The sequence below is a fragment of the Vanessa tameamea genome, chromosome 7, assembly GCF_037043105.1.
Source record: "Vanessa tameamea isolate UH-Manoa-2023 chromosome 7, ilVanTame1 primary haplotype, whole genome shotgun sequence".
Taxonomy (NCBI): Eukaryota; Metazoa; Arthropoda; class Insecta; order Lepidoptera; family Nymphalidae; genus Vanessa; species Vanessa tameamea.
This window is the reverse complement of record NC_087315.1, coordinates 10,576,800-10,589,106: the sequence shown is the minus strand read 5'-3', so window position 1 is coordinate 10,589,106 and position 12,307 is coordinate 10,576,800. Positions and strand designations below refer to the sequence as shown.

Genomic DNA, 12,307 nt, shown 5'->3' with positions numbered 1-12,307 from the left:
CAGAAAGAAGGGAAACACTTTAATTTTAATCACTCGCTATAACAAGTTAGCATTGTTCAAGAAAGGTAAATTAATGAATCCACAAAATAAAGATAGATAGATAAACTAAACTCATTTTTCAACTGAACAAGAACTATACAAGATTATAAATCTAGATTCAAATATAGAATTAAACAAAAGTAAAGCATTTCGTTTTGTAAAAAGGCTGTGACTTATGTATATCGTGAAAAACTAATAATATAATAATAATAATATGAAACACTAAATCAGTTGTTAAATATTTTTAAAGCATTCCATGAAATTAAATGGATAACAAAAAAAAGTATTAAATATTTATTGTTCGTCATAAATTTTCACATTTTTAAACAAAGAACTGTTTAAAGTTGCTGCAATTTGAATAATGTGCATAGCAACGAACATCAGTTTTTTATTTAACAGAAAATAGTCGGATCCAAAGAACGCTGTAATTTTCTATGAATAATGGAAAACCGAAAACGCAGTAACTTTTATATATTAAAATATTTCAAATGAGATACAATAAAAAACCTCGATTTATCATGTATTAAACGTGTTACAAGCAATTACTCGTAAGAATACTAATAAATAGCTTGCTAGCAAATATCGTGTGCGTGAACGTATTCAGAATATAATTTCTTAATGTATTTGTTTAATTTTCCATATTCATCATCCGACCGACATCATGTTTTTCTTAAGACTTGATGTTAGTAGGCGCCTTGGGGTATTCGTGCAATGAGTTTTAATCAATATTCAAGACAATCTTGGTACACTTGTAGTGTTTTGAAACGAAATAGTATCATGCGTCTGCACTGGACCTCGATTCCTCGATAGCACCACGACTGTGTTGAAGCAAACATCCCGACATCATGCGATGTGTGACGTAGTAGCTAGCCGTAGCCAACGTCCGCGAGGTGGTGCGCTTTCGTTTCAATATTCGTCTGGATGCGACATATATTTATTTATTTATAATAGTTGTAGTATCTTCAAATGTTTTTGAACATGGTCGTCTAGTAGAGTATTTCTTCACGCATTAAGGTCACCTTTCATAATAACGACTATAATGTAGTCAATAAAGATTTTGGATGAATTTAAAATTCAAAAAAATAAAAATCATTTACTCGGTGGTAGGTGCTAGTAGCCTGCACAGAACCCACTCATCAGATATTTTGCCACCAAATAGCAATACTTCATATTGTTGTGTTCCAGTTTGAATAGTGAGTGAGCCAGTGTAACTACAGGCACATGGGACATAATATTCTAGTACCCAAGGTTGATGGCGTAATAGCGAGGAAAGGAATGGTTAATATATCTGACAGCGCTAGTTTCTATAGGTGGTGGTGACCACTTAACATCAAGTTGTTCAATGTGCCGGTCCAACTACCTATTACATAAAAAAATAGTTACTGTATTATGTAAATTTTAATAGATTTAGTCTGATACAACATTCTAACAGAATTAACAGGTCGGCATAGTAGCCCGAAAAAAATTTAAGACATAGTCTGATGTTTTCACATTTCTAATGTCCTCGAAAGTACGGATGTACCCATTAGTACAAGAACGCCACACACTCTGAATTATAAAGTCCACATGACTCGGCAACATCACGACGAGATAACAGTAAACAAGACAAATTTTGTTTTATCCGAGTAATGTACTTAATAAACTTATTTTGTAAATGAAAGTTTGTTGTTCCAAGATTAATTTATAACACTGATATATTTTACCAATTATGCTATTTAAATGCTATTTTAGTACATGAGGAGCAGAACTAATGAAAACTTTGAATTTAATGGCGATCCCAGGACCCCTAGTTTCCATTAAACTAAAAAGCAAAATTATAAAACTGTCATCAGACCAGTAGAAGTATTATAAGAACAAGTAGAAACTCACTGTAAAACACGTTGCTGAAATGATACACTGTACGCGACTTTTACCATAGCAATTAAAACACTTAAAGACGTATCACCGTAATACTGTAAGACGGTTTCACGGGCGAGAAACGAAGTGAGTTCTTAACGAATAACTCTATGTTGACAAGTATATTGTATACTCTATTCCAACCATAACAGGAAAAAGCCAAATAAACAAAATTTGCCAGAAAATTGACGCGATATAATTGGTCGAGAGCTTGATTAATCTATGGTATTCAATATGGATTTGTGACAAAATTGCCTTTTGAACGTCGGCGAAACTGTTATCGGAATTTTGGAAGTCAAATTAAAGTGGAAATAAGTGTAATATTGCTGTATTATAAATAAAGGTATATTAGTCATAAACTCTTAGTAGTGCACAATATAGCTGAGTTATTAGCAAATCGCATGAAATTCGCAAATCTAAGGTTGGTTTATATTTTTTTCCTTCTTCCATTGCAATAAGCTGTATAGTATGATTTTTTTTTGTTTTAATAAAATACAAAACGAATACTTTAGAGAAAATTTAAAAGTATCTTTTATGACAGAAAAACTGGAAGGATTATCAGCTCGTACGGCTTTTAGCGTGGAGGGATGAATATCAACAAAGGAAAATCTAAGACAGATTAAGATTTATATAAAGGAAGATTAATAAAAGATGAATGGTCTTAACCGGGTGTCGATGGTCAAATGGTCGAACCGATCGTGGGTTCAAACCCAGGCAAGCACCACTGAATATCATGTGCTTAATTTGTGTTTATAATTCATCTCGTGAATTTAATTCTCGTGAGGAAACCTGCATATGTCTAATTTCATGTGTATCCACCAACCCACATTGGAGCAGCGTGGTGGAATATGCTCCAAAACTTCTCCTCAAAGGGAGAGGCCAGCAGTGGGAAATTTACAGGCTGTTACTATTGTTTTGTTTGTTGTTGAATGGTCTTGATGAGGTATCATATGTGCACGACATGACTAGAAATAGAAATGGGTGGAAGAAAAAGGCGTAGCCTTATTGGTAATGATTATCACTAGCCCTTATTGAAATTCTGTTATAATATTTAAACGTAATTTTATTTATCTACACTAAAATATAAAGCCCAACAGTTAAATTTATTGAGAAAGGGTATAAAACATATCGCTACGACCGGAGGCTTATGAAAAGTGGGATACTCTAAGAATCAACTTCGTATCTCACTCGTGAAATTAAAAGCTGACAACCGACATTTTGATACATGTTTGCTTTAAATTTTATAATTCTTATTATTCGATGTCCTATATCACATTCTAATATTTCACTGCGATGAGTTTCGACTTTAATCTCACAGAATAGGTCTACTATAATAGTAAACTCGCACGTGTAAAAGCACGCATGTTATCTAGAAAAGAATAACTACATAACAACAACTGCAAAAAATTACACTAGTCAATTCTCAGAATTTGCTAACAAATATACTTTTATTTTATTGTAATTTGAGAAAATTATATTTACCTGCTGCCAGAAACACCGAAGGAATATTAATGATTTCGACGTCGCTGAATATTTTTCAAAATCACTATCCGTTCTATTGTTAACATTTTATTCAAACAAAAATATAAATTTGTTCCGACCCAGTTCCCCGTTTGGAAGAAATATAATACGGTATTAGATAATTCAGATTATAATATGTCAGATACAAAAAAAATGAATTTATATTATATATAAAAAAAATGATATTCGTGATATTGAAAACCCGTTGAGATTTTATTGCCGTCTCTTCGCAGATGACGGACGTGATATTTTATTTTCCGAATCAGTGGTAGTTTTTACTTTGACTAGTCTAGCAATACATAAAGAAATTTCAATCTCATCACATATGTACATATGTCACGTACATATGTACATATTTCACGTACATATGTATGTCTCTTGACTACAACCTACAGACCCTTGATAGACCAATGATAACTAAGTTGTCAGAAATTTGTTTTAAATAACAAACTAACTATCAATATCTTCGCAATCTAGGAACTACGGGAATATACTCATGTACGTAAAGTATTTCTAATTTGTGAAACCTATTCGATAACGAATGCCTGCGAGTGTTACTAAAATATTTCGGGATATTAAACCGTATATCTTAGTAATTAAACGAACGTATGTAAACGCAGCTTCAAGCAAGAGCAAAATATCGTTTATTTTATACTAGCTTTTACCCGCGGCTTTGCCCGCGTAGAATATGAATATATTTACAAATTAACTTAAAATGTTACGTTAATGTATTACCTCTTTGAATACCACATTGGTGTGAATTTCAACCCTTAGGGTAGAATATCCAGAAACGCTTAAATGCGAATCAACTCATATTTAATCGGTAGCCCAAAAATAAAATTTCGACCTTCTAACTTCAAAATGATATACTAACTAACCTAACCTGAATACGAAATGTTAACAACTATTTTGCCCTTTAGGTCTAAAATATCAAGAAACGTTTAAATACGTATCTGTTCATTTTTAATCAGTAGCTCAAAAATAAAGTTTTATGCTTCTAACTTCAAAAATGACGGTCTTCCAAACTATGCTATATACGAAATGTCAAACTCTATTTCTCCACTTTGGCGTAAAATATCCAGAAACGCTTAAATACGTATCAACTCATTTTAGTCGGTAGCCCGAAAAAAAATTTCATGCTTCTAATTTAAAAATGACGGACTTCCAGACTAACACCTGTATACGAAATGTGAACCCCTACTTTTTCCCTTTAGGCGTAAAATATTAAGAAACGCTTAAATACGTATCTACTCATTTTTAACCAGTAACCCATAAATAAAGTTTCATGCTTCTAACTTCAAAAATGACGGATTTCCAGACTAACCTATATAAAAAATGTCCTACCCCTATTAAACTCCTTAGAGGTAGAATATCTAGAAACACTTAAATACGTATATAATCATTTTTAATCAGTATTCCAAAAATAAAGTTTCATATGTTTAGCTTAAAAAATTACGACTTCCATAAAAACTTACAACCCTTATTTCATCCCCTTAGTGGTAGCATATCAAAAAACACTTAAATACGTATTTACTCATTTTTAATCAGTATCCCAAAAATAAAGTTTCATATGTTTAGCTTAAAAAATGACGACTTCCATAAAAACTTACAACCCTCATTTCATCCCCTTATTGGTAGAATATCAAAAAACACTTAAATACGTATTTACTCATTGTTAATCAGTATCCCAAAAATAAAGTTTCATGTTTGTTACTTAAAAAATGGCTGACTCCCATAAAAACTTTCAACCCATATTTTACCCCCTTAATGTTAGATTATCTAGAAACACTTAAATACGTATCTACTCATTTTTATTCAGTATCCCAAAAATAAAGTTTCATGTTTCTATCTTAAAAATGACGGACTTCTATACAAACTTTCAACCCTTATATCACCACCGTAGGGTTAGAATATGCAGAAACACTTAAATAAGTATCTACTCCTTTTTAATCAGTATCCCAAAAATAAAGTTTCATGTTTCTAACTTAAAGAAATCCATACGAACGTTCAACCCCTATTTCACCCATTTAGGGGTAGAATATCCAAAATTCCCTCCCGAGTGGGTGTCATGATATTATGTTATTTTATAAGTGTACAGCCTAAAATATAAGTTTTATGCTTCTAGTTCTAAAAATTCTAAACATGACAATACTTTCAACAACTTACAACCTTTCATCCCCCTTTTCAACCCTTCACAGCACTTTTTCCAAATAAAAAGCCTATGTCCTTTCTCAGGCTCTAGACTATTTGTGTACCAAATTTCATTTAAATCGGTCCAGTAGTTTTGGCGTGAAAGCGAGACAGACAGTCAGACAGACAAAATTACTTTCGCATTTATAATATTAGTATAAGAAAATTAGTATAAGAAAATTAGTATAAAATTAGTATAAGAAGTATGGATTGTTATTTCAATCGCTAGAGAGCTCCGATAATAACCGCGTCCGATCGCTGCTAAATTCAAAGTGCTACAGGGAGAACCGTGGCCTCCGACGCGCCTATAGCACGCTCCCGCCGCCCCGGCCGGCCGGTACCACCGCAAACGCTACGTTCCGCAATTTTTAAAACTGTAATATCTTCGAAAATATTCATTTAAATTACATGCTGTAAAGGGCCATATTGATCTATATTGAATGCACAATTAATTTAAGGTACCTAATTGGATAAGGATTATTGCTGTATAGGTTAAAATCGCTTCGAAAATTGTCCAATATTTGTGGTAAAAAATAAATGACAAAAAAATGTTATTGTGGGCTATCTTTAAGAGATAGACATATACCATCGCGGACTTTTTTGTAGACATTTTTGAGGTGTACAATTCTGTAGTACATTATTTTGATCTATCTAGTAGGGTTCAGCCAGCGTTTACAATGTAAGCGCAAAAAAATGTATAAATTTACGACATCACATTAGAAACTTTTAAAATTATCAGTGTTACTTAACTATATTGTCTATGTATTATATACAAAAACCTTCCTCTCGTATCACTCTATCTATTAAAAAAAACCGCATCAAAATCCGTTGCATAGTTTTAAAGATTTAAGCATAGACAGGAAAAGACAGTCAGCGGGAACAATTTTGTTTTATACTATATAGTGATAACAAATAGGTACAACGCACACAGTTTTCACTCATTAGGAAATACAAACCGCTATGTCCCTGCGTTTTAAAACTGTAATATCTTCGAAAATATTCATTTAAATTATATGCTGTAAAGGGCCATATTGATTTATATTGAATGCACAATTTATTTAAGGTACCTAATTGGATAAGGATTAATGCTGTATAGGTTAAAATCGCTTCGAAAATTGGCCAATATTTGTGGTAAAAAATAAATGACAAAAAAATGTTATTGTGGGCTATCTTTAAGAGATAGACATATACCATCGCGGACTTTTTTGTAGACATTTTTGAGGTGTACAATTCTGTAGTACATTATTTTGATCTATCTAGTAGGGTTCAGCCAGCGTTTCCAATGTAAGCGCAAAAAAATGTATAAATTTACGACATCACATTAGAAACTTTTAAAATTATCAGTGTTACTTAAATATATTGTCTATGTATTATATACAAAAACCTTCCTCTCGAATCACTCTATCTATTAAAAAAAACCGCATCAAAATCCATTGCGTAGTTTTAAAGATTTAAGCGTACAAAGGGACATAGGGACAGAGAAAGCGACTTTGTTTTATACTATGTAAAGATAAAATACAATAAAATTACAGACTTTTTTTTATTCTCTATACCTATACCTATTTATAACAATAGGTAATCGAATCGCTGAATTAATATAGCTATGAATAATAACGTCAGCAAAATAGATAATAACCATAATATACCATTGCGTAGGTTCTATGCCATTTTAATGCTTTGCTAACCAAAGAAGGTATGTTACTATTGGAATCGTAAGAAATATTAAGGATCCTTTTCGAAACCAAGCTTTGGAACTAAAATGTTCCTTGTTCCTTTAGTTACACTGACTCACTAAACTTTCAAATCAAACACAAGAATACTGCTGTTTTTCTTGTTGACCACTTAGCATCAGTTAGCCCACTTTCCATATAAAATCATTACATAGTATAAAACAAAGTTGCTTACCGCTGTCAGTCCCTGTGTATGCTTTGATCTTTAAAATTACACAACTGATTTTGATGCTGTGTTTTTTATATCTATAATACATGCACAATATGTTATAGAAACACTGATAAATTTTGAGGTTTCTAAAGTTATATAAATAAACGCATTTTTTTGCGCTTACATTGCAAACGCTGGCTGAACCGTTCGAGATATGTAGATCAAAATAATGTACTACAGTATTGTACATCTTATAAAGGTATTCAAAAAAATCAGCGATGGTATAGTAGGTCTATCTCTTAGGGATAACCCACAATAACCATTTTTTATCGTTCACTTTTAACGAGAAATAATGGCTTATTTTCGATGCGATTTTAAGCAATACAGCATTAATCCTTATCCAATTAACTACCTTAAATACATTGTCAATAATCAATATGGCCCTTTACAGATAATAACCATATAAAATTTAAATGAATATTTTCGAAGATATTACAGATTTAAAACGCAGAGACATAGCGTTTGTATTGTCTAATGACTGGAAAACTGTGAAAGTTGTACGTATCAGCATTGCACCCATGCGAAGCTGGGGCGGGTCGCTAATATACAATAAATATTCATTTAATATATCCTGATATATATATGAAATATTCAATAATTTTACTTTTAAGAGTAGACAATTACAATTACATTCAACAAAGAATGGTTCTCTCTTAACTGTTTGATTTATGGGCCTCCACTCTCCATATATGATAAATCTAGAATATCATCTATGTTCAAACAATTATAGCTTGGTGCGAAAGATAACAACCCACATCGGCTTAGTACGGAACGCATGAAAAGGTACCTAATCAGTTTACACAGTAACTTTCGGTAAAACTGATTGAGTAACAAAGTCGCTTAATTAATACTGTGGTTACTATATTTTAACCCTCTTTTTAATTTTATGCTTTAATTTATCTAAAGATAAATTAAACCTTTTTTAATATTTTAGTAACAAATATGTATGTTCACAAATAAATCTAGACACCACGGGTATTCAGTTTGTAGGTTCTCCGAATATTGTATTTGCTCTCCCTTCCATTTTCATTGCCCTAACCTCCACATTCCCAATGGATCGGCGTATGCGAGTAAGCTATAAATTTTCTCCTCATTAGGTGATTGTTTCAGCTAAAGCTAATTATAATATATTTCAATATATTAGATAAAACCTGCTTAAGATCTTGTTATTTTTGTATAATAATAATCCTCTTCGTTTTGTCCGTTTGACGAATCCCTTAGTGCAGATGAAAAAAAAAAAATTTAAGCAACTAATTGTAAAGGCTTCTTCAAAGCTGTGTCAATATTACAGACTTACTAGTTACTATTAGATACTTCATAGTTATTTATATTATTGTTTATACACCACATCGATTAAATAACACTAACTGATATTGAAGTTTTTAGTTGAAGTAGAAACATTAAGTAGATTAGGTTTTTTTTTTATTTACAAAATTTTTATACACATTATATTGATAAAAGTATTTAAACTTGTCTTTATTTACATTAATCTGTATTTGTTGTATGATCTAGATTAGACTTTTTTTTTTATTTTGTAATAAAATTCAACCTAATTAAAGATTTTATTCTAAATTTACGAATAAGATGTTAATTTATTTTACATGGTAATTAATAGATTTTAAGCGGATATTAATACATTTATGATGTTTTATGTATTCAGTGCAGATGAAAATGGGTTGAGAGTATTGTACGACCGCAAGTATAACGAAAGTGTGATCTGAAGAAACCTATCTTATGAACACAAGTCGCAAGTGCATTGTTAATAAACTAGTGACCTACTTAATTGATATCTTGTCAATATGAAGGTACGGTACATAACATACGGGATGACGTGTGTTTTTTAATCTTTATAAATGATGAATATTTCCTCAATGCATATCCAAATCATTCCTCCTTTTGTGATGAAATTTAGGTGACTTTTTTGCGTATGGAGAAAAATGCAAAAAAAATCGTTGTGTTTGGTTTCGCTATATAAACTATTTATATACACTACACCCGGGCGATTGGCTCGAGTAGCTAGTATTTGATAGAAGAACTATGCTAGCGGAAATTTAATAATTCGTACTATGTTACATATATACGATATGCATTTGCTAAAATACCAACAAAAACTTAAAATAAATTTGGTTATGATGAAAATTTGGCAAATACGCAAGAGTAGCTACTGGCAAATTTTAGTATTAATCTGAAGTACTTCTCCCGAAAATGTTTGTTATGTGCTTCCTACATGCGGTAAAGCTCGAAGCTCATTTCACATCGTGATTATGAAACGAAGCTTCACAAGTATGTTTCGCAACACACAAGTAGAACGATACATTTTTAATTTAAATTTGGAAATCATACGACGACGACGAATTGAACTCCAATCACAAGGTGATTTATAAACATAAAAAGATCAATGATGCATACAAGCGATGGAATAGGTAGCCAGAATCTTCGTTTAAGATTCAAAAGTTCTAGCCTGTAGGATATCTCGGCTTATTTTAATGTCAAGTGAAAATTAGTAAATTAAATATTCAATTTAATTAAAAAGCATTTGGAATTGACTTCTCGAACCACAATTTTTTTAAAACGTTTTATTTTTATTTACCGTTGCGTTTAAGCTGACAACAGTGAATTCCATTTTAAACTCCTTTTCAGCCGAATGACGAATTCATTGATGTAACATAAAAATAATGTATTTAAACTACGTATTTAACGTTCGAAATCCATTTACTTTAAAGTATTTACATTTTTTTAATTTATCATGGAAAAAATACTTACAGCAATTCAATCTTTGTTTAAGTTTCTCCGTCGCGGATTTCCTAAATGAGTTAAAACTCAGCCTTCATAATGTCGAAGGAGATTCTTTTACCAAGCAGTTTTTATGTGCAATATTAATTTCGTAACATTTTGATGCGTTTCTGAATAAATGAGATTGAAATATTTTTGTAATCAAATACCGACGGAACTTTAGATTTTAGATAAATTTTCGTAGTTATAGAATAATTTTACTTAAACTAAGCAAATTGTATAATAACTAGAGCTTCAAAATAAACATTATTTGAAATTAATTTTATTTAGAAATACAAACTGAAGAGTGAGATTGAATTTATTTTGGCCCTTAAAATGTATTTGTCTAATAAATACATTTAAACTATAAGACGTAATTTAACTTAAGAGCAATTTTATTCACTAATTTATAAAATAAATCCTAAAATGAAAAAAAAAACTGTTGTTCTTGATAAAGTACTATATGTACCACAGTTTTTATTCAATACAATGTTTGTGCAATATTTTTTTTGTGTTATTTAATTTTTAGAAGCAAATGGTTTGTTTTTTATTCATATTATAATAATTCTTATCTTATTTCTAGAATAATATATATTTAAATTGTGAGTTTTAGAATATTTTTGATATATACTGTTTCTAATCCACCATAAGAACATCCACAATAGTAACATTTATATTTCTTTAACGGCCCTGCAAAAAAAAGCTACATCATCTTCAATATTCGAAATACATATATATTATATTATTAATATTCGATTCAATAAGTTCACGGCTGTTTGTAAAAAGATTGCGTGTGTAATCTGAAATCACGTAAAACACCAATAAAGTGATCCTTTACGGAACTCGTTACATTTCCATATTTAAAAGTAAATGACTTACCTTTCGGCTGCGAATAAATTGTGTAGCAGTTGCCCGGTTATTTCAAAACAATTTCACTCCATAGAAACAACCACAGTACAAGTTCTAAGCGATTTCGCTTAAAACATAAATATGTTTTTTTTTTTTAAATAACACAAAAATATATATCACTTAAAGTTTTAAAGTAATTAAATAAAATTCACTAATCACTCGTGTTAATTGACAACACTGCAAACATTTTCACATTATATTAATAATACTCATAAATTTATCAAAAAATATCCGTCAGAAAAACAAAGCACAGATAATGTTTATCCGTTAGATATTTTCGAAACTGCCGACTTTGCCGCGTGTTCGGGCGATGTTCGTGAGCGTACAGCCGGAGTGACACTGTTGACCCGACGCTCTCCCATCGCGATTTGAGTTCCGAACAAGGGTTCGCGCAAACGTCATATGGCCATACTGGGCAAACTGCCTATGGCCATATTGGTTTAATATCGATGATAAATATTATAACCGACATTTCTGTTTTTTAGTTCTTCATTTTTTTTAACAATTTTTACTGTATAGTATATTTCTCATGAGCTACTAGATGTTAAACATCTATAGAGGTTTTATATCTGTTACATTTTAAATGAGTATTAATTTGACAAAAATCCAAAGGACACAGGATCGACCCAGTAACTTCCATTTCGACTATACTATTGATTCGTTAATAATATCCAGGCTTAAGATAAAGTCAAAATAACTAAAATAACATGCATTTAATATTTTAGTTCACTTAAATACCTATGTATTTTAAGAATTACATGAAATAATACACTCAAGAAATTGAAAATAAAACGGCTACATGCGTGGAAGTATCATTATTTATTTTCGTGCGTTGAATACTTAGGGAACTCAATTGATGTAATTTTATAAGCATCGTCGCGGAACGTTCGAAATCATTTCAGTGTAAAAACACAACAAAGAGAAGATTGCTTGTATAGAAATAATGTACTCGTAATATAATTTTCCTCGCGAAGCTTTTTTCGACGTGATTGAACAAAGTTACTTATTTAAAAACACACGCACACACACATACAGAGAC

General features: G+C 31.1%; 1 protein-coding gene across 2 annotated transcripts in view; it reads right to left on the bottom strand.

Annotated features, from left to right (window-relative positions):
• LOC113398343 (tachykinin-like peptides receptor 99D) overlaps positions 1-11,622 on the bottom strand; it is a 111,032-nt gene extending 99,410 nt beyond the window's left edge. For both annotated transcript variants that reach the window (XM_026637054.2, XM_026637055.2), the window contains exon 1: positions 11,239-11,622. The gene's annotated coding sequence lies outside the window, so the exon portion shown is untranslated. The remainder of the gene's footprint in view (positions 1-11,238) is intronic.
• Positions 11,623-12,307: the final 685 nt, after the last annotated feature.